The sequence below is a fragment of the Heterocephalus glaber genome, unplaced genomic scaffold (assembly GCF_053883595.1).
Source record: "Heterocephalus glaber isolate CG9 unplaced genomic scaffold, H.glaber_assembly_v1.0 deba00001608, whole genome shotgun sequence".
Lineage (NCBI taxonomy): Eukaryota > Metazoa > Chordata > Mammalia > Rodentia > Bathyergidae > Heterocephalus > Heterocephalus glaber.
The window spans coordinates 16893354-16920401 of record NW_028258379.1 but is presented as its reverse complement, the minus strand read 5'-3'; the positions used below and the strand labels follow the sequence as shown (position 1 = coordinate 16920401).

The 27048-nt window shown below is 52.6% G+C and overlaps 1 protein-coding gene and 1 pseudogene across 12 annotated transcripts in view; one reads left to right on the top strand and one right to left on the bottom strand.

Moving 5' to 3' along the window:
- Positions 1-7733: 7733 nt before the first annotated feature.
- LOC147822771 (large ribosomal subunit protein eL27 pseudogene) lies at positions 7734-9543 on the bottom strand (annotated as a pseudogene).
- Positions 9544-14817: 5274 nt separating this feature from the next.
- Positions 14818-27048, top strand: part of Angel1 (angel homolog 1) — a 136475-nt gene continuing 124244 nt past the window's right edge. For 6 of the 12 annotated variants that reach the window (XR_015445060.1, XR_015445061.1, XM_087195416.1 and 3 more), the window contains exons 1-2: positions 14818-14899; positions 18215-18296. The gene's annotated coding sequence lies outside the window, so the exon portion shown is untranslated. Of the gene's footprint in view, positions 14900-16345; positions 16485-17224; positions 17393-18214; positions 18297-27048 lie in introns of those variants that run through there. The other 6 variants (XR_015445059.1, XM_087195420.1, XM_087195413.1 and 3 more) reach the window with 4 other exon arrangements.

The window sequence follows — 27048 nt, the reverse complement described above, 5'->3', positions numbered from 1 at the left end:
GAGGGGACCTGCTCAGTAAAGCCTGTCACCTGTCCTCTCTCCTACATCTGCTCCTGGGGAGGAGGTGTGGTAGCTGACAGGAGAGAGTAAGGTGGAGTCGGGGCCAGAACCTGGCCCTGGCAGGATCCTCACTGCCCCAGACCAGCCTGGACCTGCAGGATCCTTGCAGATGAGAGGGGCTACAGGTGCCTCCAGAATACTTCCAGGAACTCAGACATACCTGGGGCTCCAGGGGAGATGAAATACCATGGGCAGTGCCCCACTTGATCTCCCTAGGGGCCAAGGCCCTTGCTTCAGATATGTTGGGGAGTGGACTCAAGTACTCCAGAATAGAGAGGCCAGTATGCTTATTAGACAGCTTCAGAAGCCATGCCCATAATCCCAGCACTCTGGGAGGCTCAGACAGGAGCATCACAAGCTCTAGCCCATGCTTTCCTGAAATCTGATGAATCTGCAGGTGAGAATTGCTTTCTCCCCCACTCCCAACCAGTGGCTGTGCCCAAGCTATGGTCATGTCTGCACTTGTATCCTTGTGTGTATGCACACACACACACATGTGCACACACAAGCACAAAGAGTCCATCACCAAGCAGGTGATAGGAAGCACATACTGTGGTGTGACTATTTACCTTCCCTAAAATTCACATGTTGAAATCCTAGCCCCCATGGTGACGATACAGAATTGGGGCCTTTGGAAGATGCCAAGGTCATAGAGGTGCAGCCCTGATGAAGGGATCTGCGCTCTTACAAAGGAGGCCTAAGAATCCAGCAGTCTAGAGGCAGAGGCAGGAAGATAGCAAATTTGGAGCCAGCTGGGACTATATGGGGAGTCCAAGGCTGGCTTAAACTACACAATGGGACCCTGTCTCAACAAATAAACAGCTTGCCATGGTAGCACAAGCTAGCGACCCTAGCACTCTGGGAGACGAAGGATGGAGGATGACAGGTTCAGCCTGGGTTAGCAACTTAGTGAGATCCTGTCTCAAAAATGCAAAGGCCCTGGGTTCAATCCTCAGACTCACAAAAATTAAATAAACGAATAAATAAATAAAACCTGAGACTGAGCTTTCCCCATTCCCACTGTTTGGGATGCAGCAAATAAGCACCATCTGTGAAGCAGAAAGTTAGTTCTCACTAGCCACTGAGTCTGCAGGATCCTGAGCTTGGACTTCCCAGCTTCCCAAACTGAGATCAGTTTCTGTTGTTTATAAGCCGCCCCACTTAAGATGCTGGGCTGTAGCAGTCCAACGGACGGACGGATGGACGGATGGAGACAGCCCAGCATTACCACCCAGCCAACTCCTGCTGGGGCGGAGACGGGGAGAGAAATTGGCTTGTGCTACTCCTGGGGAGAGCCATGCTTTACTTCTTCCCCCACCTCCTCCCCAGCCATCCCCAACACCACCCCACAAGTCACGCCGGTGGAGATGTGTGGCCTGCAGAGATGCCAGGTCTCGGGTCTCAGGCAGAGGCTGGCTCTCAGGAGGAAGGGGTAACTAGGTCGGCCTGAATTCCCAAGGTCAGAGCCTACCCCTCCCGCCCTCACCCTGTAACCTGCACACCACCCCTCTCGGCCAGGCGACTGAGCCACGCAAAGATGAAGCTCCCCAGAACGCCTCTCCAGAGAGCGGTTCTGGGCATGGGCACAACCCGTCCCTCACATGGCTGCATCCCCAGGAATGGGGGTGGGAGGGAAGGGGCAGGGAAGGAGGGGACCTGGAGGGTGGGAGGAGAAGCAGTGGGTGGGAGACAGGGTGTGTAGGGGAGGGCTCCACAGCACAAGTAGAATCTGGCCTCGGCCTTCAGGCAGGACAGTGGAGTCACCTTGATTAAGGGTCAGATTGGAACTCAGGCTCGCAGCCCTATCTGCCTTCTCCAAACACCACTCAAAACCCGAGACTCCTTGTGTCTGAGGCAGCTGGGTGAGGACCTCTTTAAGGAGTTTTCAAAAGCTGTAGCTCATGGCAGGGCCCTTCTATGCACACTTTAGCCGCTATAGCAGAGTCCGCCCCTCCCCTGCCTCAGGATTCTGCTTTAGGGACTTCAGGGCAGGCAGAGTAACAGTATTTCAGCGAGGACGCTGGCACAAAGCAGACGCCAGGCCTCTGGAGAGAGATGGGGAGGTGGCTGAGTGATCACGTGGGTGCCTTCTCCAGACTCCCCCCTTGTGTGCCTGCCGCTCTGCTGGCGGCCACTGTGTGCTCCCAGCTCGCCCCCTCTGCCCGGCAGCTCTTCTTCCCACCTCCCCTTCCTCCCCTCCGGCTTCCCTACGCCAACTTTCAGATTTGGAGGGGCAGCTGTGGGCAGCCAGCCGAAACCCTCCCAACCTCTGATACCAGATTCCAAAATCCCAGAGGCCAAGATGGTGGGAGAGGGGAGAGGGAACACAAACCACACAGCCTCTTCCCTCCTCCCAGAGTCCCCTCCGAGGCCCTCTTTTACCCTGTTCTGTATAAGAAACCTTAGAGAAAGAAAGCATAACCATGACTAGTGAGGAAAGGGCTGGCACTGAGAGCTCATTCAGTCCTTTCATTCTACAGGTACTTACGGAGCACCTACTATGTGCCAGGTGCTGGGGAGACAACAGAGGCCAAAAGCAATAGTATTTGCTCTCACAGAGGCACCAACTATCGAACACAGAGGGTCCTCTTGGGGACCTTGTGTGTCTTCCTGCCACTGTTGGTGGGGAACAGTTGTCCTGACCCGTGCCTGTGAACCTGCGGAACAGAGCAGAATTCAGATGCTGCTGTTGAACATTTGTTCCCCATGGTCCCTCTTCCCACTGGGGCTCCCCCTCCGCTGTCATTGCCTCCTCCCTTCCTTCATGCCCGCCATCTCCTCTGCCCCACCCTGGCCAGTGGCACTCCGGGCACCCACACCCCTGGAAGAACTCTCACCCAGCACAAGCACCAGGATGGGCTGATCCTGGAGGAAGCAGGTGGGCCTGGAGTCTGGGTATTTTTAAGGCTCTCCAGGTCTTTCTTTGACAATGCCAGGTCGACAGCTTGGCCCTGAGGGCCTCAGGGAAAGGCCCAAGGCCATCTGCCTCTGCTGTCGGGATCTGGCTGTGTAAAGAGGTGACCAGGCAAGGCTGGGGATGTAGCTCGGTGGTTCTGCCGCCTGCCTCGCAAGCAGAAGTTCCTGAGTTTGATCCCCGGTACCAAAAAAAAAAAAAAAAGTTTAAGAAAAAAGAGGTGAGCCAGGTGCTTCTGAGGGAGACTGGGGACCTCAACACCCCATCCCATTAAAGGAGACAGGCCAGCGGGCTGCTCCACTGTGGGGTGACACTCAGGGATTAGCCCCGACCCTTTCCAGGCCTCTCCCAGAACCCCCTCTTCCCTGAAGGCTGAGTTCAAGGAAGAAAATGTGGGGGAAATAGGTCTGGGGTGTTCTAGCTTCGCTGATTGCCCAAATCAAAACGAAGTCATCAGTTCTTCCCAGGGCTTCCTCAAGCGCTTCTTTCGATTCACTTTGCACACCTGACTCATCAAACCTCAACTGGAAATGAGTTTGAAATTGTCTGGCTCATTCTGCTGCAAGCAGGCCTCCATCCACATTGCATGGGCCCACCTCCTCCTCAGGCCAGAACCCCAATGTCTGGAGACGCCTGCAGGTGGCCGGAGTCTCCTGGAGGATGAGGGGACACGAGGACCCCCTGACAAACAGCCCTCTTTGTGGATGTGGAGGGCTCATCAGGCTCAGCCTGGGAAGGGTTGAGGGCCCCCTTCCTCCTGTGTGCAGTATGAGACAGACCACATCAAAAAGCCAGGCCCATGGTGATTCTGATTTTCCCCATGACGAACTTCTTTTTTGGTGTCCTGCTTTGCTGGTGACGTCAGCAGCGCCTGTTCCTCTGTGTCCTGGGAGGCCCTGCTCTGCCTGTGTGCGCATAGCTCCCTGAGCTGGGCTTCTGTGCACACAGCACGCACCCCCAGTACTGCCCATTGGGGGCTGTACATACAACCGCAGCACTCCGGTTACACCCTAGTTAACATAAACCTAAGCCCCAGGACACAACCCAGGTGTCAGTGTTGGGTAGATGTCCCCAGCTAATTCCAGTGTCCCTCCAGGCTGAGAACCATGGGTAGACATGGTAGGTTTCCTGATGGATTTCCTTTACGAGCAGATATCAAAAGCTGGACTCTGACAGAAACTTATAAGACAGGTGGTACCTGCTGGATACAGGCTCACCTGCAAAGTGAGGCCTCTGGACAAGACCAGCTCCACAGTGCCACCAGACTCCACTCAGAAAATGTTCTCCCTGCAGTGAGGGAGTATGTGCAGCAAGGGGCGAGAAATACTCACTCGGCCAGGCTAGCTGGCTCCAGAGCCTGCCATGTGCTGGAGTCGTGAGCAGGCCACAGCTGCTTCTGTTTGAGATGGGCAAAAGGAAGGGCTCGCCGGCCTGCTGTCTCCTCTGGGAGCAGACAGCAGCCCATGCACGTCCGAAGCAGGATTAGGGAGAGATTAGTGCGTGTGGTTTGGAGGGCTCTGGACTCTTGCAGCCAACTCCAGAGACCGAAGCCCAAACATAACAAAGGGAGAAAGAAGCAGGCAAGACTGGATAGAAGGGAGTGTGGGGGGCAAACAGGGGACAAGGGACAATGGGCACAGTGATGCTTGGGCCCCGTGAAGTTCATTTAGTAATTACTAATTTTTTATATGTTTACTTTTTGTTTTGTTTTAGTTTTTCTTTTTTCTCTTATTTATTTATTTATTTATTTAGGTACCGGGGATCGAACTCCGGTCCTTGCCCATGTGAGGCAGGCGGCCAAACCACTGAGCTAAATCCCAGGCCCTTTTCCTTTATTTTACTTTTCTTTTTTTGAGGCAGGGTCTGTCTATGTAGTTCAGGCTGGCCTCGAACTTGCAGCAATCCTCCTGCCTCAGTCTCTAGAATGCGGAGATCACAGGCATGTGCCACCACATCTGGCTTGTTACTTTTAAAAGGTATTCTTTTTTCTTTCTTGGGGTGTGTGTGTGTGTGTGTGTGTGTGAGCATGCACACGCACTGGGGATTAAACCTAGAGGCTTGCACATACAAAGTATATGCTGTACTGCTCTACCACTGATCTGTACCCCACCCTTAAAATGCATTCTTGTAGTAAAATTGTGGACAATATTCAAGTTTATAGGTAAAAAATGAAACATTCTCTTCCTAATTCTACTTCCCATTAGCATAGCATTTTGGCATACACACTTTTAGGCCGTTTCCTATGTACACATGTTGTGTACACTGTTGTTTTGTTTTAAAAAATCTTGGCTTGCCAGGCTTGGTGGCACTTGCCTGTAAACTGGGAGGCTGAGGAAGGAGGATCGCAGTGAGTTCAACGTTGGCCTACATGGTGAGTTCAAGGCCAGCCTGAATTATATAGTACAACTGTCTCCCCCCAAAAAGAAATCTTGTCTTAGGGGAGTAGCTCAGTGGTAGAGCACTTGCTTAGCCTGCGTGAGGCCCTGGGTTTAATGCCCAGCTCTGCAAAAATAAAACAATGGGCCAAATGCAACTTATCCCCTGTGCCCAACGCCCTAAGTGTAAAACAGAGCTACTTATTCCTTGTGACACTGACAGAATGTCATTTACAGGAGCTCTGCAGTGTTCATACTGGCCCTGGTGTTTCCACAGGACGCCTTCCTAAAAGCAGAGCGAGCAGTTAGTTCCTCAGTGGCATGGATTTCACCCCAGTGCAACCCCCAAATGCTTTGCAACCACCCAAGTACCTGGCCTCAGAACCTTCTCCTCAGCAGGTATCCCTAACCCTTTAAGCTTTCCCCATTGCTAATGCAAATGCGGAGCATAAACAGAGTTTAAAGAAAGTGTAAACAGTGCTTAAACAAAATGCAATCTTCTGAGGCTGCTGGGCCTCCAGTTTCCTGTTTTCCCAGAGGAGATAAACCAGGGAGTGACTTCTGGCTGTCAACCTGCAAACGGAGAAAAAGTGTGTGTACCTGGGGAGGGACCCCCTGGCAGGGGCAAGAAGGGGTTTATTCAATGCAGCCCGGCTAAGGCAGGGAGCCAGAGAGGAGGGATAACAGCATGGGCAGGAAAGAGGCCACCTGAAACCCAACAGCCTCAGTGTGAATCTCAGCCCAGCACTTGCTAGCTTTGTCATTCTGACCAGGTTGTGTGACCCCTGATAGCCTCTGTCCTTACACTCCTACCAAGGGTGGGAGAAGTGATCTTCCTCAGCTCCCAGGCTAAGGATGAAATGAATCGATTGCTGATGGGTAGCTGACATGGCTCACATCCATAATTCCAGCATGCAGGAGGCTGAGACAGGAGGATCTCCAAGAGTTCAGGCCAGCCTGAGCTGCATAGTGAGACTCTGCCTCACCAGCCCTCAAAAGAAAAGAGCCAGCACTCTTCCTCCGCTCCATTATGGTGACCATTATGAGAGCTGGGTGTGCACTGCTCTAGACTTTTGGGACCACCTAAACACACAGACTTATTTGTGCATGTGTTTTTGTGACAACATGACAGTTAAAACCTACCTTAAACCAAATGGAGTTTGAAGGCCCAGTAACCACGGAAGTCTTGCTATAATGCCAACTTGGATTATTCTGACCCAGCCACTCAATGTCCCCAGAGACCTGGTGCTTGGCTCTTTTCTGTTTTGTGATGTGCGCACTTTTTCTCTGGATTTTACACAGTGTTTGCTCCCCCCTCCCTCTATCTTAAGCTCTTTCCTCATGGAACAAAAAGGCTGCCACCGTTCTAGACCTCCATTCTCACACCATGTCATCCCAGGGAAAGAAGGAATTCTCTGTAGCTTGGAAGGTTCTGCGGTTCTAATGGCTCATCTGCCAGTTGCTAGCTCTGTGGCCTTGGCTATACTCTGCTTCTTTGTAAAATTAGGACATTGAACTAGAAGATCTCAGTGGTCTCAGATTCTTTTCCAGTCTTAAAGTTGGTTCTAGGACTGAGAGTAGTGTAGCCATGGCAGAGGCAGCGTTAGCAGCCAATGACATCTAGAAATAGGGAGGGGATACGCCCACCCTGCACTCTGGCAGAACACGGAGGTGAGAGGTGTTCAGACCTGGGCATGTATCTCAGGCCCAACTAACCGGACTGTGATCAGAGGACAACTGAGGCAGAAATGGGCCTGAGAATGGAGGAAGAAGAATGAAAAAGAGCCAGGTGCTATAGCACACAAGTGCAATCCCACCTACTCGGGAGGCTGAGGCAGGAAGATCACAAGTTTGAGGCCAGCCTGGGCAACTTAGCAAAACCTGTCTCCAGGGGGTGAGGGGAAGGGGAGGAGGAAGAGGAAGGATGCTGCTGGTGGCCTCTGGACTGGCTTTCCCATGGGGTGGGGGCATGGGGAGGGGGGCGGACCCGTTCAGTGTAGCCCCAGGAGCAGTGGAGGAACAGGAGGTGAAATGAACAGGTTAGCAGGTGGGGACAAAATAAGACAGATTCCCTTAAAAACATTAAATACACTTAAACAGCAGAGAGCTAACGGGAGAGGATGTCTGGGTGCAGGGCCCCTGAGAGCCGGCCAAGCCCAGGCTGCACCCCTGCCTGCCTCTCCCAGCCTCTCCACCAAATGGCTTTTCCTCACTCCCCTCCGCCGCCACTGGAACTGCTCTTGCCTCTGCCTTCCTTTTGCCAGTCTTCAGGAAGCTCTCCTGTCCTCACCTGCCTGCCCACAACCTTCTCCCCGAAGCCCCAGTACCCACCCTGGCCCCTCCCCTCCCTCACCCTTTGCTGGGCCCTTCTGGCCTACCTCTCGCTGGCTCATGTCCTCCCATCTTCACGGCTCACTACACTTGGCCTCCAGTGCCCGGATGTAGATGGCCACTGGGCTAGAACTCTGCCAGTGGTATTGTGTCCCATGGAGCTCAACATGTCCCACAGGAACTCTGTCCACCCTCCCTTCCTTTGTTTTTCTCTCTCTCCCTCCCACTCTCTCCTTTCTCCTGAAGGGAACAGAGGGAACCCCCATTCACGCAGAACCTGGAGGTCACCTGTGCGTTCTTCCTTTTCCTGTGTCCTAAGTATCTCTCCCATCCATCCACCTCTCCCCATTGTGACCACCAGCTTCCTGGCTGGCTTAGCAGGCTTTCCAGGTCCTTTTTTTTTTTTTTTTTTAACAATGGAAACAAAATACATCTAAAATCAAAGCTTCTAGGGCTGGGGATTTAGCTCAGTGGTTCTGGTGCCTGCCTCAAAAGTGCAAGGTCCCGAGTTCGATCCCTGGTACCAAAACAAAACAAAACAAAAACACAAAGCTTCTGGAGGAACCACTTGTTCTTGGCTGTCTTATATCTCTCCTTGAATTGACCATAGTCTCCCAGTGGGCCTTGCACTTGAGAGCAGGGTCTCTAAAGATGTCTTTGCTGACCAGTTTTGTCCAAGGAGATATCCAGAGTACCTTGGAGACATGAGGTGATTACAGTTACAAACTTTCACAGAGGACTTGATCTTTGACTGCTTGGTCATTTTCTTCTTGCCCATGGCTGCTGTCACTTTGCAGGGATAGAGGTCAATTGCAGTCACCAGGGGTGTGGTGTCATGGGTGTTCTTCCTGATTTTCAAAATTCTTCACATTTTGCATCCAGAGGAGCATCCGGCCGGGACCAGCACCACTTTCCTTGGTTTCCTGAACTCGCCCACTTAGGCAGCACTGAGCTGGGCCTACTCTGGAAAGCTCCAGGTCCTTCTGGATCTGGCTTCTTCCTACCTCTGGGGACGCCTTACGCTACCCCCACACCGTGGGCCCCAGCCAGCCTCAACAAAATGGCACCACTCACAGGCTGTGCCCTTGGCCTGGAAAGCTCTTCCTCCAAGTCATCCTCTGGCCCTCCCTCCAGCCTTCTCTCCCTCCGGGGGACCCTGCCTGGCTCCCCAAGGCTGGCTGCCTCCCACCCCCACCCCCGGTGTGTCCTTAAAACTGCAGAGATGTCCTCACTCGATTTAACTGCCGCATGGCGTCTCTGTGTGCCAGGCTTCTAGAAGCTCCGCGAATGCAGGCAGCCAGCCTATCTGGGTACCGCGGTGTACCTACAGCCTGGAATAGAAAGTGTTTGATACCATGTGTTGACTATCATTGAATCTAGACCCGATTATGAGGTGCAGCCCAGGGTTTCGCCAACGGTCCTCCCTCCAGAAAGGGCCAGAACGCTGAGCTCCCGAGTGAGAGTTGGCGGAGAAGTGAGAGTGACTAGAAAGTGAAAGTAAAGCTGAGCGGGGAGGAAAGAACCCTAGAGTGAGGTCTGCGGGGAAGGCGGAGGACGAAGAGGAAGAGGAGGAGGAGGGCTAGGCCAAGAGTTCATTCAACCCGTCTAGCAGTCTCCTGAGCACCGCGGGTGGCCGCTGGGATAGGCGGGGTGTCGTGGGCGGGGAAGCGAGCCTGTCGGAAAGGAGAGAAAATGTGTTTCGTAATTAGTCATTGCCCCCCTAGGGTAAGGCTGGGAGTTTTCGCCGGAGGTGGGTTGAACAAATTTGCAAATCGACTACGCGAGCTAACCGCGGGCTGGGGCCACAGGGCGGCTTCCAGCACTGGTGGCAGAAGTCGAGCTTTCTAGTTTTTTCTGCCCCATCCCACTAATTCGAGGTTCTGCTGCGTAGCAGAACCTGGGAAGGGAAAGGCTAGGTGGCTTTCCTGGCACCTGCTCCTGTCCTCGCCTCTCATGATGGCCAGGAATGGCAACAGGGTGGCATTTGCCACCTGGAAGATTCAGTCCAGCGATTTTGATCAACTTTCTCCTTGGAGGTTTTTGGAAAACATTCCAGGGCTAACGTCCTTCCCTTCCCGTTAATGAAAGGGGCAAAAGAGATCAGAGCACTTTAGGGTGTGAAGGGGACAGAGAGGTCACAGGTCAGCTGCTCCCCACAGACATGAGATGTGGAGTCCAAACATGGGTGTGGAGTCCAGTGTTTAGAAAAAGAGCCCCCCCCCCCAAAGGGGACAGTTTGGCCTTCAGTCCTCTATTTTCCATAGCACTGGCTTTTGAACTTTTAGAAGTGTGGCTCACACTAAGAAATTCATTTCACATCTCAGCCCATTACTCAGCCGAGCACCTGTGTTCACACACGGAAGTGAACTTTGCAAAACCATAGTTCCTTTTTACCCCATGTAACTACACTTACACTTTCCCATTCTATTCTAGTTTACCTTCTTGGGTCTGGGAGTGAACCAAGGGCGTGCACATGCCAAACACATTCTACCACTGAGCCACACCCCCACGAACCCCCCTGCCCCTATTTAAATTCTGGGTGCAGTCCCTTAAGTTGATTTCATGACCCCCTCATAAGTCTTGATCCACAGTTGGATAAAGCTCTGCTGTGGAGATGTTAACTGCACACAGCTTGGTCTGGGGGCCACAGTTTTCCTGGTGGGTCCCTCCTTCTGCGCTCTCCTCACTAGCACACCCTACACCGGGGCTGTGTCCTCAAAGTCACCACTTGCTTCCAGCCACCTCACTTGCTCCTTACAGAGTTCGAGTTTCCCTTAGACCGTTTAGGACCTCTTGGGGAAGTTTCTGGAGACTGTTTCCAGCAGGCTAAGCTTAGGTGACAGCCCCAAGAAACCACCATGCTCATAACCATGCATATCTGGGCACTTTGGCAAGAAGAAAATAACTCAAGAAACTTAGTAAGACAAGGGCAAGGGGTGCAGCTCAGTGGTAGAGCACTTGCCTAGCATCACAAGGCCCTGGGTTCCACCCCCAACATCAAAACCAAACCCAAACAATAAGGGGTAAATGGGCTGGGGATTTAGCTCAGTGGTTTCACCACCTGTTGCACAAGCGCAAGGACCAGAGTTCAATCCCCAATACAAAAAAAAAAAAAAGTAAAAATAAAAAAATAAGGGGTAAATGGAACTGCACACTGGAAGCTCAGAGGTAGGTGGCTGCAGCTTTGGTGAGTGAACCAATCACCTGCCGTCACTGCTAACCTTTGGAAGTCTTTTCATACCTTTTTTTTTTTGGTACTGGGGATCAAACTCAGGACCTTGTGCTTGCAAGGCAGGTGGTGGAACCACTGAGCTAAATCCCTGGTCCTGTCTTTTCATACCTTAGTCTCAGTGTGACCAGAGTGCTATGCCAAGGGGTTTTGTAGGTAGCAGGAGGAGGGAGTGTGGGCCAGGGATTTAGCCAGCTGGATATGCGGGTAAGTCACTGAGTAGCTGGCCCCCTAGTCCCATGTAAGGAAAGGCTGTTGCCACCCACTGCTGCCCAAACTGAGTCTGGGCAGAAACAGGCATGTCTGCCTTGCAGCAGACCCACCCCTTGCTGGGACAACCTCCTGAGTCTGAGGCCAGAGATGCCACACCTCTTTCTCTCCACCAGTCACAGGCCTTGAAGCTGGAAATGACCCCAGGCCTCACATGTGAATCCAGGCCAGCACCGGGCAGAGGAACCAGTGTCCCGTCTGGCTTGGTATGGGATTCCTGGGAGCAGGAAAGGACAAAATCGGGAATGAAGAAGCTCTTTGGTGCTGCCTTCCACTTCGAGATCTTTCTAGATCCCATCTCTAAGGACCAGGACTCCTCATGCTGGTTCCTTTCACCCACATGAACCTCTGTCTGCCCATTTTCCTATCGGTGATGGTGGGAAGTCACCCCTGGGATCTAGGTCTATGGTAGTATCTGAGGGCACAGACCTAGCTGTGATCTAGGTCTAGTAGCACTGGGGATAGCGTGTGAACTGGAAGGAATCCCAGTGCAGCCTTCCTCATTTTGTAGATGTGGAAACCCAGGCTCAGAGAGGGTTAGTGACTTGTCCAAGGATAGAGCTCATAGCAGCAGAGGCATGAACTGGGGTCTCCTGGACTTCCAGACTCTACTCTGTCTTGAACATTGTCCGTCAATGTTCCCACCTACCTGGATCCTTGGTTTGCCCCTTTATGGGTTCTAAAAGTCACCAACAGTGAGCCGGATGAGAGTAGTACCCTGTTGCAAGCAGCCATCAAGTCCAGGCGGCAACTCTGAAGCGTGGGACTGGAGCCCCAGGGCTCCCTGCCAGCAAGGGAAGGCTGTGTCCCTAGCCCAAGCTGGTTTGTTTCCCTCCTGCACAACAGTAAAAGGAAAGGAGTGAGAATCCACACTGCAGGCCCTGAGACTGCCAGAGCTAATCCTTCTGAAGAAGCCATGTGTACGACGCAGAGCAGGGCCTGCCTGGCCCAGAGATGAGCTTGCAGAGTCAGGAAGGGTAGGGGTACCAGGAGGGTGCACCAGGTTGAGCTATGCCTATGTGTGCACCCAGGAAGGCAGGGGTGGGGGGTGGACATGCAGATAGTCCCTCTGACTGGTGGCTGGAATGCCAGGGTTCCCTCTGCTACCTGTTAGCCCTTGTGAACTTGAGGTGTAACCGCTAGAGCCTGTTTGCCAAGCTGCAAAATGGAAATGCTAAGAATCTCCTTCACAGGGTTGTTAAAAAGAGCCCACCACTCTGGCAGGCTGAGGCAGGAGGATCACAGCATGACCTTGTCTCAAAATAAAAAAAAATAAGAAGGGCTGAGGATATGCTTGGTACAAAGGCCCTGGGTCCAATCCCCAATACTGAAAAAAACCCAAGAAGAATAAACCAATGCATGTGAATGTTCTCTGGGAGACACAGCACAGAGCATGGAGGTGGGGGTCGGAGGGGGTGAGTTGTACTGCTCCCCTGGGCTCGGTGACACTGGGGGGTACAGGCAGCAAAGGGTCTGGGGTAGAAAAGGGCAGGTGTGACCCCCTGCCCGTGACTACCCTGCCTATGACTTCCTCGCTTCCCTGGCTGCCTAAGGCAGCACTAAATCAGGTCACTGCTCTTGGCTTCTTGCAGTAGCTGTCCTGCAAACGGCTCCAATCCAGGCACGGTCTCCCACCCACTCTGGGCCCCAGCAGCCAAGACATCCGGGTTGCTCCATGCCTTTGTTCTCCAGCAAGCGCTGTTCATTAGGGCCTGGCTGTGTGCCTCACACTAGGCTAGCAATTTAAGAAGTAACAGGCACACTCTGCCCTGTGTGATACGGCTGACCCGTCAGAGAGAACCTCTTTCAGAGATACGATCATCTCCTTTCTAAGTAAGGAAACTGAGGCTCAGGTGAGGTAAGTATCTCATGCAAATGGAGAGCCAGGGCTGAAATGGAGGTCTGGCTGCTTTTAGCCAGAGATCATGTGCTTCGAGGTCTGGAAGCAGACGGGGTAGTGGAGCCGGGCGCCAGGGGCAGGAAGTACCTAGTGACCTCACAGAATATCAAGTCGCTCGAGACTCACAGTGAAGAGGATGCTGGAACTGAGGGAGAGGAGGGGAGGTGTGGAGTGTGTGGAAGGAGGTTACACACACACACAATGTCACACACACAGACCACACATGGATCAGGCCGACAGGCACCCATGGACACATACAAAGGCCCAAGGGACAGGGACATACATGAACACACACTATAAAAGGCATACAGCCTCAGCTGTACACAAAAGACACAGACGGAGACACCTGAGATTGACACCTATCAGACATACAGGCGGCCCCAGAGACATGGTGACTCGCCCCCCCCCCCCCAACGCACCCTTTGGAGGGAAGGGAAGGAAGAGCGGCTGCCTCATATCCGGGCATCCTCATCTAAAGCGGAGGGGAAAAGCCTTCCCCAGAAGTGCTGAGTCAGCAGCGGGTGACAAATGAGCCTTGGGCGGCGCCCGGCACCGGCTAGAGCCAGCCCCCGGCCAGCGGCTGCCCGCCAGCCCCAGGGAGGCCCGCGGGAGGAAGTGACTCGCTTTGACTTTGCAAACGCCGGGACTTTGCAGCCCAAGGTCACGCAGCAGGCACCGCCAGCCAGTTTCCTGCATGGAGGCGGGGTGAGCTCGGGCTGGCTCCAGGCTGCGTCGGCCAGGACTGGGAGGGGCCTGCGCAGGTGGGGGAGGTGAGCAGCAGGCGGCCCTCCTGGGGTGGCACGGTCCAGCCGAAGGACTGCGAGACTGAGAGGAGGATGCCTGAGTGCTAAAGGCCTGATCCTCAGGCAATGAGTCTGAGTAGGGGCTGAGGCTCCTTGTAGCCCTTACTGAAGGCTGCCACCCCGGGTTGATTGGTTAGGAGGGTACATCGCAGCACACCAGGCCTGCTCATCTCCCTCTAGTCTGCTGGTCTATTCCTCACCGAGCAGCGAGCAGACCTTCACAAAACATCAGTCACAATCATACCGTTTCCTCCTATGCCTTTGCGTTCCGCTTAGGACAAATTCAGCCCCTTGAAGTGGTAACTTATCCTTGGCCACTACTGACTTTGAAAGGAATGGCTGTAAAAGTGACTCTGAGAACGTTTGCGACAAGGGCTGTTCCGACACCAGGCCCTGCTTCCAGCTTATTCCCACCAAAGCACTTGATGTCTCCTGTGTCCACCATGTTTTTGTGGCTGGCTCAAGCCCCAGTGCCAGCATCACCTCCCTTGAGAGACCTTCCTGGGCCGTCCCCCTCAGACCGTTGATCTGTTTACTTCCTTCATAGCTTCTCCACTCTCTAAATTTTTATTTTGTTGGCTTCTTTGTCTTTCCACTCCTCTCCTTCAATAAAAGCTCTTGACAGCAAAGTCTTTTGTTATTTTGTTTGGCCCTGCAGTGTAGCCAGAGCCTAGAATTGCATCTGGGACATGGTGGGTGCCAAGCCACATTAAATACATGTGCACAGATGAGCGACAGCCTGCCCGCACACAGCCTCGGGGACACATGTGTAAGGAGAGGGCCAGGGCTATGTGTATAGGGGGTGTTTGTGTGCAGGGCCTGTGAGTTGCAGCTGGAAACAGACCTGGCTGACCCCCACCCCCACCCCAACAGCAAGTTATTCATTATCTGGGGAAAGAATGGACAGAACTCTCAAATGCCACTTCCTCTCCAGGCCTACTCCTAAAACAGTTGGCCCTGCCAGGGAGTCCAGGAGGGGAGAATTCCTTTCCTTTGGAGCATCTTGGACTGCTGCAGGTACCATGATGGAGATGACCACTATGTTTCTGTTCCAGGTCCTGCCAGATGTGCCTTAGTTTCCCCCTTGGGCTCTGCTGCTCAAAGGTAGATTGAGCAGTGAAGGAATCTGGCAAAGCTACAAAGTATTTGTTTCAGCTTTCTGGCTTCCCTGGACTCAGAGCCTGGAGGGACGATTTTTTTTATTTTTTATTTTTTTTTGCTTTTGTTTCTTAAATCCTGTCCTCTCTTTCCTGCCTGGTAAGATAATGATCATGAGGGTGCTGTGGAATGTCCCTGGCTGGAGGAATATAAGGGTTATCTTCATTTCCATCTCTGCTGAGATTTACTCAAGAGGACGGGGAGGTGGGCACAAAGCTGTGAAGCCCTCTTCTTCCTCATGTGTAAGAAACCCCCAGTCCCACCTCATGGCTATGAGTTGAGGCTGCAGCCCCTGGCCTGGCTGGTCCTGTTCCAGTGGAGAAACAAAAGGAAGAGGCCTTGTGCAGGAGGCACCCCTGAGGGTCACAGCCTGCTGTTGCCTGCTGCCTGCTGCCTTCCAGGCACCCCAGGAGAACCTGGCCTGCAGTCATAGCCTGGAGCTGCTGCCCGGCCTCAGCCTGGCCTGTGCCCGGGTTCCTTCCTGCCGCAGCCCTGGGCAGAGCAGGCTGACTGGGTAGTGAGAGGGTGGCCTGAGGCCACTGTTCCCAGACTTCTGTCCTGACTCAACCTCCCCGTGTGGGCGAGAACTGGGGCGGGAGTGCCTGGCAGCCAAGGGTTGTCCCCTGTGGGGCGGGTCAGAAGCTGGAGTAGCCACTCTGGGTGGGTATGCTGCCTGTCCCTCTGCAGCTCCTGCAGGGCTTCCCAGTGGTGTCACTGGCAGGCCCACAGGGTGGGTGTGGGCAGAGGAAAGTGAAAGGAACACGACAACAGCATCAGTCTCTAGCACCATCCAAGGGCCAGGTCCTATGCTAGGCTGCATCGACCTGGTAAGATAGAGAATCACAAGCCAGCAGGGGATTTAGCTCAGTGGTTCTGCCGCCTGCCTCGAAAGCACAAGGTCCAGAGTTCCATCCCTGGTACCCCCCCCCCCCCCCAAACTAAGAGAATCACCAGCCTTTGATAACGGCCAGCCCCATTTACTTTCAGTCAACAAATATTTCCTGAGCACATGGGTGCAGCAGGCCCTGCTCTAGACCCCAGGAGATAGCCATGGAAATAGACCCAGTGCTCATGGAACTTACAGTCTATAGTGGAGGGAAGACCATCAATAACCAAAATAAGGGGCGGGGATGTAGCTCAGCTGTACATTGCCTTCCTAGCAGGTGCAAGGCCCTGAGTTTGATTCCTCATACCAAAAAAGAAAAGAAAAGAGATAAAAAATAAAAGCCCCTAGAAAATAACCAAAATAAGCGAGCAAAATATTTGGTATGTCAGATAGTGCAGGTGCTATAGAGAAAAACAAGGAAGGGAAGAAGTGTGGGGCTCCTGGAGCAGGAATGACTCATCAGTGTAAGTAGAAAGGCTGGGGACAGCTCACTGAGAGGATGGCTTTGATTCTGATTCATTAAGAATCATTCATCAGCACAAAAAGCCAAGGATGCAGGTAAGATTATTATTTTCCTCATTAAGGATGAGGAACCTGAGGCCCAAGTGCTGAGTCCAAGTTCAGAGGGCTGGGAAGAAGTGAAATTTGAGCTCATGTTGTCTGTGCTTTGTAACCACAGCATGATATTGGACAGAGAGTGGGGGCGGGGGGAGAAAGAGAGAGAGAGAGGAAATAAGAGGGCGTATGGCGAGCCTTGCAGTGGTGACCATCTGTTTTCCAAACTGAAAATCAGGATACATCGGAACGGGTTTTCCTACTGCTTGAAACAAGAGTGGCTGTCTGGGAGAGGCGGTTTGGATGCCAGCCTGCAGAGTGGTATTTCTGAGACATTCCAGTGGCTTGTGGGGCCCACGAGGCAGTCCAAGGGTAGGGCATTGCCATGGCAACCTCCGCCTGGCCACTGGGCCAGGAGCCTGGTACAGGGCCACATGGCTGAGCCTCTGGGCATGGGCCGAGCCTCTGGGGGCCAGAGGGGCAGCATGAGCCACCAAGCAGCCAATAGGAGGAGCCATGGGTAGGAGAGAGGGATGGGTGTGGCCCACATTCTGGGCCGATCAATCAAGAGGGTGGTCTGGCAGGTTCCAGGAAGCCCCCTGGCAGAAGTCTTCAAGGCAATGTGAGGAAAGAACCAGGGTTTCCCGTTAGCCAAGTTTGGGTTTGAATCATCCCTCTGCAACTTCCTGCTCTGGGGAATGGGCAAGTCACACAGCTCCTTGGAGCTTGTTTGTGCATCTGTGCAGTGGGGCTAGCAACTCACCTGGTGGGATAGTTGCAAAGATTTTCATGCTTTGAGGTAAAGGCAGGAACTGTGTTTGGCATATTGTAGACTCTATAAGTGATTTTGCAGTTCCCCTCCACCTGATAGGGCATTGGGGACACGCCAAGATGGAGATCCAGGAGGAATGGTAAGAATGATGGGGCTTGGGAAACACATGACCCAGTCACCCAGGGCAGTGGCAGGTTCCCAGCCAAGCCCTGCACGTGGATTGGGGCTTCGTCAGCAACAAAGGAACAATACTCTTCCCGGACCCAGTGCAGCAGTGGCAGCCCTCCCTCCCCCAGCTCCCTCCAAAGCCCCAGATCCCTGGATCCAGGCCTGCCACCCCTGTTCCCTTCGCATCTCCAGGCAGCTCTGGAGCTCTCTGTGCCAGGGAGCAGCCAAGGTGCCTTAGCAGATAGAAACTCCCACTGGGTGGCTCCTTGTTTTTGCCCAGCTCCCTGAGCCTTCTAGTAAACTCCATTGCTGCTCTGCATTGCTTCTGAAGGCTGTACTCAAAGGAGAAAAAGAGAACACAAAGGGACTTCAAAAGCTTTAGCATCCCCCACCTTCGCTAACTTCCACAGGCTGAGCTGAAGTGTATCCCTCTGGCCATGGCCTTGGCATAGCCAAGGAGAACTGGAATCCAGCCCAACTTTTACCAATAATTCACCACATGACCTTAAGCATCCTCTCTGGGCCTCCTCGCCTTCATTTGTAAAGTGAGGGGTTCAGATCTCTGAAGTCTAATCATGACCTCTAAACGATTGCATTCATTCATTTGTAGTTCTGGTTCATTCACACAAAGCAGTTATCACTTCCTGACATAGTATATTTTTTGTTTGTTTACTGTCTGCCTTACTCTACTCTGACTTTCGAAAGGCAAGAGATTTTGGTTGCTTTGTTCACTTGTGTATCTCTGGTACCTACAAAAAAAGACAATAGGAACTTGTATCTCTCTGTGTCCTAGAACGAAACAAAGATGCATACTCTAGCAGCATGATCAAGGAGACTTCAACAAGGAAAGCATCATTTCTAAAGCAGAAGATAAGGTAAGGAGAACCAGCAGGAATGGAGAACAGCAGGGAAGCCGTGAGCCTGAGGGTGGGACTTGGGACTGCCTGGCCCAGCAGGCCAGGAGCAGGAGAGAGCCTTTGGCAAAGGAAGGAAGCAGCCACTGCCCTCCCACGGCCCAGCAGGGAGGCAAGTGGGGAATCTATGTCTAAACCTCATTCACCTCCTGTGGCCCTGACTGCCTTTGGCTTCCCTGGGGTGGATCCCACCCCGAGCCAAGGTGAACTGTGATCTGGACAGGAATGTGCTCTTTCAGCTCAGCACCTGATAAACATTTGTGAGCCCTGGCCCTGGGCCTGAGTGTGTAGCTGTAGACAAACTCGTGACCTGAGCTTTGTAAAGCAAGGCCTCTGCCCTTTGGGCTGGGTGTTGAGGCCCCTCTTCCTCAGCTCGGGGCTCTCCCATCTGTATCCACTTCTAGGTGGCCAATCTGATTTACACAGTTACACTGACATCATCAGAAAGAGGAGCACCACTGAAAGGAGGCTCCAGGGAGGTGGGGAGTCTGGGTGATGGGAACTGGCTCTGGAGCTCTGAGCCAGTCCTCAGGAAGTGACCTTGAAGTTGTAGTTGAGGTTCCAGAGTCTGAAAGATTCAAATTCCACTCTGTCACTCATTTGCTGGGTGATCTTGGACCTGTTCCTTGATATTTCTGATCCTCTGTTTTATCATCTGTTGGAGGGGGGTGGGGGAAATAGGCTGTAGGAGTTTTGTGAGAATTTAATGAGCATCTGTGCAAAGGGCTTAGCACAGCGCCTGGGCACACTATGAATCTCTTATTATAATTAGAGGCCAAGGGCCACCCCACCCCGCTTCCTGTTTCTCACCCGACAGGGGATCTCCACCCCCTCTCCAGCTCCATTTAATTCTGAGTGTTTTAGGTCATTCTAAGCCTGGCGCTCTGCCAAGGCTCTGACAAAGACAGAAGTTTCTGCTCATTCATCCTAATGCAAGTTCCTGCGTTTATGATAATAGGGGAAAATGCTTGAAAGGGCTCGCTGCCTGCAGAGGGGAAATCGGCTTAGAATGGAAAATCTAGCCCTTCCTTGCCTCAGCTCTCCCCTCCCTGCGCTTTGGCAGAGGCTGCAGAAGGGAGGGTAGCAGGGAGGAGAGGAAGGGGAGGCAGAGGAGGTGAGGAAGAGGTGGCCAAGGGGGCCGAAGGGCAGGGAGGGGGCAGGGGCGAGGGCCCGGCGTGCCTGGTGAATGTGTTTTGGGGTGGCTGAGAAAGCCTGCCAGAAAGGCAGAGGGAAAAGGCCAGGCCCTGTGAAGGCTGCGAGCGTTTCCATAGCGACCCCAGCTGCTGCCTTGGCTCGGGCACTGGTGGCTCCATCTCAGGGCCTCGCCCGCCACCACATGGTTACCCCGCTCAGTGAGGAGGAAGAATCCGGTGGGTTGTCTTGGCCCAGGGTGTCACCAGGCAGTGCCACTGTGTCCCGGGAGAGAGGGATCAAGGAGGTGTCCTCAGGGCCTCTGGATCAGCACCTCGAGTGGTCCAGAGGGAGGGACAGGCTGCCGTGCTGTGAGGCCAGACCAGCTGGGGACAGGTTTTTGGAGGCCTGGGCCTTGGGTGAGAAATGGTGAGGCCGCTGTACCCACCGAGAACCCACAGAGGATGGGAGAGGGTGGGTCAGGGCGGCCAGGGCAAACCTGGCAGGAAGTGGAGGAGGGAGGTTCAAGTGGTCAGCTTGGTGCTTGGTTGGAAGGAGGGATGATGAGAACTCTCTTATTCTGTTCTTGTCTAGCTCCCCAGGTCTCCCCAGCCCTGAGCCTACAGAGACTCAAATCTGGGTGGGGTTCCAAGGTTGTTGACTGAACAAATGGAATGAAGAGTGATAAGAAAGAGTGGAAAACCAGTAGGGGTTAGAGATGTGCTTGACTCAGACACATACACACCAGTCCCCCAGACGCCACACTTGAGGACCCTCCTGCTGAGACAAAGACCTGCCGGCCTGTCCTGTGTGCACACTCTCACTGAATTTTGTCACCTACATGTGTGACTTTTTTGTTTCAGTGGTCATCTTAGCATTCATATTGGTTTTTCACCAATTGATTGCAGTTCTGTTTTGTTCTGTTCCCACGCAGAGCTCCTTTTACAAGCCAGGACAGGGCGCAGCCTTTTCTCCTGGGCCTTAAAGTGGGTCTGTCTACACAAGCAGTGTGTGGGTTTGCAGGGTCTGGTGCTCAATTCGCAGCAGGTGGTTGCTTAACATAGAGAGGCCCTTAGTGGAGGCCCAGTGTACTCCCAAAGCATCTTTGGCAGCCTTCTTGTAGGTGCCAGCCCCCAGGTTGCTCAGTGAACACAGAGCTGTGAGTGGACATAGCTACCTGTGCCATTTTTATGGAGAACTGGCTGATGAAGGTGCCTTTACTGGGAGCCCCTCGCCTGCCCCTGTGTCCCCCAGGATGCGCTTGATGCTTGGTGATGAACCTGGGGGGGCTCCCATGTATATCCAGGACCACCCTGTCCCTCAGCCTTGACCTCCCAGGCTCCCTTCTCTAGTGCACTCCCTCTCTCTAACTCTCCCCTAGTTTTCATTTTGTAGCACTCTGATGCCATCTGTAATCGTCCGTCCCCCCCTGCCCCCCCGCCCCCGTAATCAGGGAATTAAACCCATGGCCTTCGCACTGAGCTATATCCCCAGCCCTTCCTTTTTAAAATTTTTATTAGTGCATATCTGTAGTACATAATGATTATATTCATTGTGGGGAATTGGTACGCATACGTAATAGATCTTAATTCTTTTTACTTCCCCTTCCTCCTCTCCCTCTCAAAGGATTTCATTTGATGGTTAATGCCCTTTAAGGTGGTAGTCATGGTTTGTAAAACTTGTTTTCAGCACTGGGGATTGAACCCAGGGCCTCTTTTATGCTAGGTAGAGTGCCATTGAGCTACATCCCCAGCTCTGGTTTTTTTGTTTGTTTTTTGTTTTGTTTGTTTTTGGTACTGGGGATTGAACTCCGGTCCTTGTGCTTGCGAGGCAGGCAACAGAACCACTGAGCTAAATCCTCAGCCATCTGTTTGTTTTTTTATTTTGTTTTGTTTTTTAAATTTTGAGACAGGATTGCCCTAACAAGCTAAATTGTCCATGCTGGGCTCAAATTTGCAATCTTCCTGCCTCAGTCTCCCAGAGTGCTGGGATTATGGGTATATACCACCATGCCTGGCTTGTAATTGTTTTGTTATTTACTTGTTTATTGTCAAATGTTTATTGCTTGAGTATAAAGTCACAATGGAGGAACTTTGTGAAGATTGTTTGCCAGTGAAGTTTCAGTACCTAGAATAGTTTCTGGCTATCGGGATGTGCTCAGTTTTTGCTGGAGAAATTAATAAAGCATGAGTGAATGGATAAACCAGGAGAACTGACCAGTTTTTTTCTTTTTTTTTTCTTCCCCAGTACCGGGGATTGAACTCAGGACCTTGCCCTTATGAGGCAGGTGCGGTGCCACTGAGCTAAATCTCCGGCCCGAGCAGTTTTTTTCTTAATGCCTTCCTCTTCTGATGGGATTTAGGGGGGCCCTTGAACATTTTTATTTCCATCTGTTTCCAAGAAGGGCTGGATTCTAAATCTCCCTGGAGCCTAGACAAGGGCAAGACGATGGCTGGTTTTTATTTTTGTTTTGTTTTGTTGAAACAAAACTGCTATGTAGATCAGATTGGCTTTGAACTCACTATATAGTCCAGGCTGGCCTCGAATTCAGAATGTTACCAGGTTTTGGGATGCTGGAATCTCCTTCTAGAAATTGTTTCTAGGTTCTTTCTGTCTTGAGCAAAAAAATTGACCAAGACAAGCACAAAAGGTAGAAAGATTTTACATTTATTGAAGTTAGGAAAAGAAAAGAAACAGGCTAATTAAAAGTAGGAAAAGAAGCATGTTCTACAGGGTGCTAGCAGACCACTGTGCGAGAGAGCACAGTGGCCTGGAACTCAGCAACAGCCTTTTTTTTTTTTTTTTTTGAACCAGGGGTTGAACTCAGGACCTTGTGCCTGCCAGGCAGGTGCTGTATGCTGAGCTACATCCCTGCCGCTCGGCAGCCATCTTTTGTATCTCCCAGGCCTCAGACTGACGTCATCTAGGTTGTCCTATCAGAAACCTGCTCACATTCTTTCAAGAAGAATTGAAGGGCTGGGGATTTAGCTCAGTGGTTCCACTACCTGCCTCACAAGTGCCTGGTCCTGAGTTCGATCCCTAGTACCGAAAAAAAAAGAGATGATAATGTGGTTTTTGTTGGGCCAGGGATTTAGCTCAGTGGTTTCAGTGCCTGCCTGGCAAGCACAAGGTCCTGAGTTTGATCCCCATTACCAAAAAAAAAAGAGGAAGAATGGAAGACAGCACTCTTTGATTGGCTCCATGTGCAGGGCTCTGGAAACTGTTTAGTGCCTATGTCCTGGGACTTTGCAATTAACAAGTCACGCCCACTTCCCCAGCCAGTCTGCCATGCACTGATCTCCTGCCTGGAGAATTTAGGAGGATCCTCTGGCCTTTTGAGTGCTGGGATTACAGTCCTGTACCACCATGCCTGGCAAAGGTGCTGTTTATTACCCATCCAACCTTCCCTGCATGCCAACAGCTGCCAGGCGGTATGTGGGAGGCAGCAGGCTCAGCAGTAGGAAGACAACAGGGTCTCTGATCTCTCATGGTTCACATTTTAATGAGATAGACTGACAATAACATAAATGAATGAGTGAGTGGATGTCTACACTTCAAGTGATATTGATGAAATTAAAAGGCCTGTAACAGAATATATAAGGAAATCAAACTTATTTATTTATTTATTTATTTATTTATTTGGTACCGGGGATCGAACTCAGGACCTTGAACTTGTGAGGCAGGCTCCATGCCACTGGACTAAAATCCCCAACCCCAAGGAAATCAAATTTAGATAAGGCAGTTAGGGGAGGTCTTTGTAAGAAGTTGCCACTCTAACTGAGAACTAAAAGTTAAAAATGAGCCGGATGAGTGTAGAGCTAATGGAATGATGTTCCAAGGAGAGGGAGCAGCAAGTTCAAAGGGCTGGGGACAGGAAAGAGCCAGGCATGATCTTGGAAGGCCAGCCCTCAGGAAGGTGGGCGGGACCAGGTATTAAAGGGCCTTACAGTTCATAGGGTGGAGTTTCATTTTTATTTAAAGTGCCTTGGACAAATATTGTAAAGTTTGCAGAAGTTGTAAAGTTTGACATAATGTGACTCTGGCTTCTAGGTGAACGAAGAGTTGGGGTGAGGAGGGCAGCAGGATGTGTCTCTGGAAGGAGAGAGCCATTAGGGAATGAAAAGTAGGGGAATTTAGAGAGGTTAGGGCAGATGGAGAAAAGTGGGTAGAGATGAGACCTGGCTCGGGTGGGATTGAGGCCTTCACAGGCTGGGGTGTGGTGAGAATAGGGTGAGTCTTGGGACCCTCAGGTTTCTGGCCTGAGGGACCCAGGAAACCTGACAAACAATGCAGTGTCTACACTGTCAGAGAAAGGTCCATGTTTACTGCACCTGCAAGAACCGTCCCCCAGAGTCTTTGAGCACCAGGCAGAAAAATTTCCCACTTCTACTAAATAACAGCACATGGGAATGGAACTTAACTGCAAGTCTTTAAGACGCAGCGTCACGGGAACAGAGCTTGTGTAGCAGGGATTAGCAGCCAGTTCAGCACAGCTTTGAATCGCCTCATTCTTTCCGTGACTGTCCCTAATTCTAGTGTTTGAAAGCTTACCCTGACCTAGTTGCCTAAGAAAGCGCCCTGCCTTTGAATTGCCTTTCTGCAGAAAGAGGGACAGCTCTGTGGTCCAGGGGGCCGAACCAGACAGTGGAAGGCATGAGGATGGAGATTCTAGCACTGAGCCACAAGGAAAGGATTGCTCATAACAGAGCTTCTCAGAAGAGCCTCATCACCAGGTGTCTTCAAGCTGGAGTCAGCATGACGCTGGGCATCCCCAACCTGAGAGCTAGAGGACAAGGAGATGAGCTCCTGTCTATCTGAATGCCCTTTCTTCTTACTTTTCTGCAGCTCAGGAGGACAGGAGCTGCCTCCTCCCCTGGACAAAGGCCCCTCAGCCTGAGAGAGCCGTAAAGTTTCAGCTCACCCTGACTTGCTTGCTCTGGATGTAAACACCCCAGGGGTTCCTGGAAACAGTGTCCTCCTGTCTCTGGGGTTATGAAGCCATCACGGTCCCTTGAGACTCCTCAGTTCACTAGTTGGACTCCTGAGGGGACACCTGGGTGTCAAGGGCATGACTAGTACCCCACCCCTATCCCAGCAGCAGCTGCCTCGAGGTGGAGAGAACCTTCCTGGGGTGTCCTCAGGGGATAGGCCCTGTAGGTCAGGTCACAGTCTCCTGGCCCCGGCTCCCAGGGTGAGGCACGGTGGCCACTGCTCTCAGCCCAGGCTGTGGAGGCAGAGCTCTTGCCTAGAGTGGCTCTCATGGTTTTGGATCTTTGGATCTCTGAACCTCAGTTTCCACATCTGGAAAAAGAAGATAAAACAACCTTCCATGAGAATGAAGCGAAAGATGGACGGGACCAGCCTAGCCCAGCTTGGCACGTAGTGGGTGCTTGATAATGACTTTTCTCCTGGGACTTTCTTTTCCCTCCATGCTCTCTCCTCCCCATCTATAGGAGCAGAATTGCTTAGCAATGGTGTGTGTGTTGGGGGTGGGGGTGGTGAGGTGTTTGTAGGGAGACCAACATCCTCCTTGGTCTCAAGGACCTTACCTTTGCTGATAGGACCATTTAAAATAACAACAATGGAGAAGGCAGGGGAAAGGGTGAGCTGCTGAGCTGTGGACCTTCTTGAGTTGCTCAGACTTTCTTGTGGGTGCCATGGAGCACAGGGCCAGCCGGGGTGGGCTGCTCACCTTCCCTGGCTGTGGGCAGGCCTGGGAAGGGCTGATGGCGGGGTCCCAGCAGACTGGCACTCCAGACTTATAGACTGGGGGTCCAGTTGAGAGCTAGGGGAGGGGAGGGAGCCAGCTGGGCGCCCCCGGGATGGAGAAGGGCTGGAGGCTGCAGACTCCCAGCCAGGCTCCCTGTTATTTTTAGCTCTGGAATGCTCCTCCCAAGCCCCCTTCACTTCTGTTTATCTTGCTTTTGAGTCCTGTTCCCCTCTGGCAATTCTGCACAGAGGAGGAGAGGGGAGAGGGTGCAGAGAAGGGGAGAGGCTGGCTGGGCTGGGCTGCTCCCTTCTCTCCCCACCCCGTCCAGGGGCTGCCTTTTCCTGCTATCTGGACAAGGAGTGGGAAAATGGAGCCTGGCTCTTACCCGGTTATTTTTCTGTCTCCCACCACGGACCCGGCCTCCGCCTTGGGTGCCCATCCCCTCACCTAGGCTGAGCTTCCTAGGGCCAGCTAGGCAGGAAGGGTCAGCGCTCCAGCCCCTACCACTGGGTCCCACATGCTGTGGGTCCCATGAAGGAGCAATTGTGTGACAATGAACAACAGGAGCAGCTGCACTGGGGACAAAGGGTCAGTATCTACTCCGGAGGTTGATTTCATACCCTTCTGCCTCCGTTGCTCAGTCTGTAAAATGGGGCCAGCCAGTTCCTCATCTCAGAGGGAGCTACTGGGTGTAAGCCATGGTGAAGAGAAGCAGGCCGGGCAAGCCAGGCATGGTAGTGTACGCCTGTTATCCCAGCACTCCAGAGGCTGAGGCAGGAAGGTTGTTATGAGTCCTGAGGCTGAGGCCAGCCTGGGTTACATGTTGAGGTCTCAGCCCGGTATCCTTGAAGGTTAGTCACATCTGAGATAGTGCCTGTGCTTCTGGACATGAATCTCCTGCAGTCTTTCTAGGGGTGTCTGGAGAGAGCTGCACCCCTTCTCCAAGGCCTGCCCTAGTCACTGCCGTGGCAGGGGGGCTGTGCTCTGGGCTCTGGTTACAGGTGAGGGTCACTCCCTGGCTTCTCTTCATACTTCCTCCCAGCTGCGGGGTGCAAGGGGTGATCACCTTCTCCCAGTCCCCATCATGGATTCCAGGCTGCAAAATCATCCCATCTGTCCAAGGGCAATGTCAGACTAGGGCAGGGGCTGAACCAGGACAGCTGGAGCAGGGAAGCACAATCCTGGATCTCCAAGATGGCTTCCTGCCTGGAGCCCACACTGTTCCTTCCTGTCCTTTCCTTTAGCCTCCTTGCCCTCATCATCTGCCCTCATGGACCATCAGCCTAGGTGAGCCTTGGCTACCCTGGGGCAGCAGGCTTCCTCTGGCCTCTGATGTGTCACTGTGCCAGTCAAAAAATGGTCATGCTCCGGGTGCCTGGGGGGTAGGGAAACGGTCTGGGGCACCACTGCCTCTGGGCATGGACCAGTGGCTCTTAGAGGTGGCAGAGAGGTGGCAACTGGCATATCCGGGCAAGGACCTGACCTTTAGAGCTGGAGACAGAAATAGCCTTCCAGGACACAGTCTTGTGTAGCAGAGATGCCCAGGCTGGGCCGGGCAGGTCCAGACATGAGGAAGAGAGGGAGCCATATCAGCACCAGCAGCGCCAGGCACCATGCTGAGCCTTTCTTTCCCTATTTCCCACCTCCAGTCTGCAGGGTGGGCATTGTCTCCATTTTACAGATGAGGAAACTGAGGCTCAGAGGCACAGCCAAGCCTGTAAGAGTAAAGTTAGGGTGGAACCAGACCTGGTCAGCCTTTGTGTGCACTTGGACAGTTGCCTGAAGCTCCACCACCTGCCCGCTGATCACTGCCATTCTGTGGTGTGGGGAGGAGGGGAGTGGGATCTGTCCTAGAAGCCAGTGTGACATGCT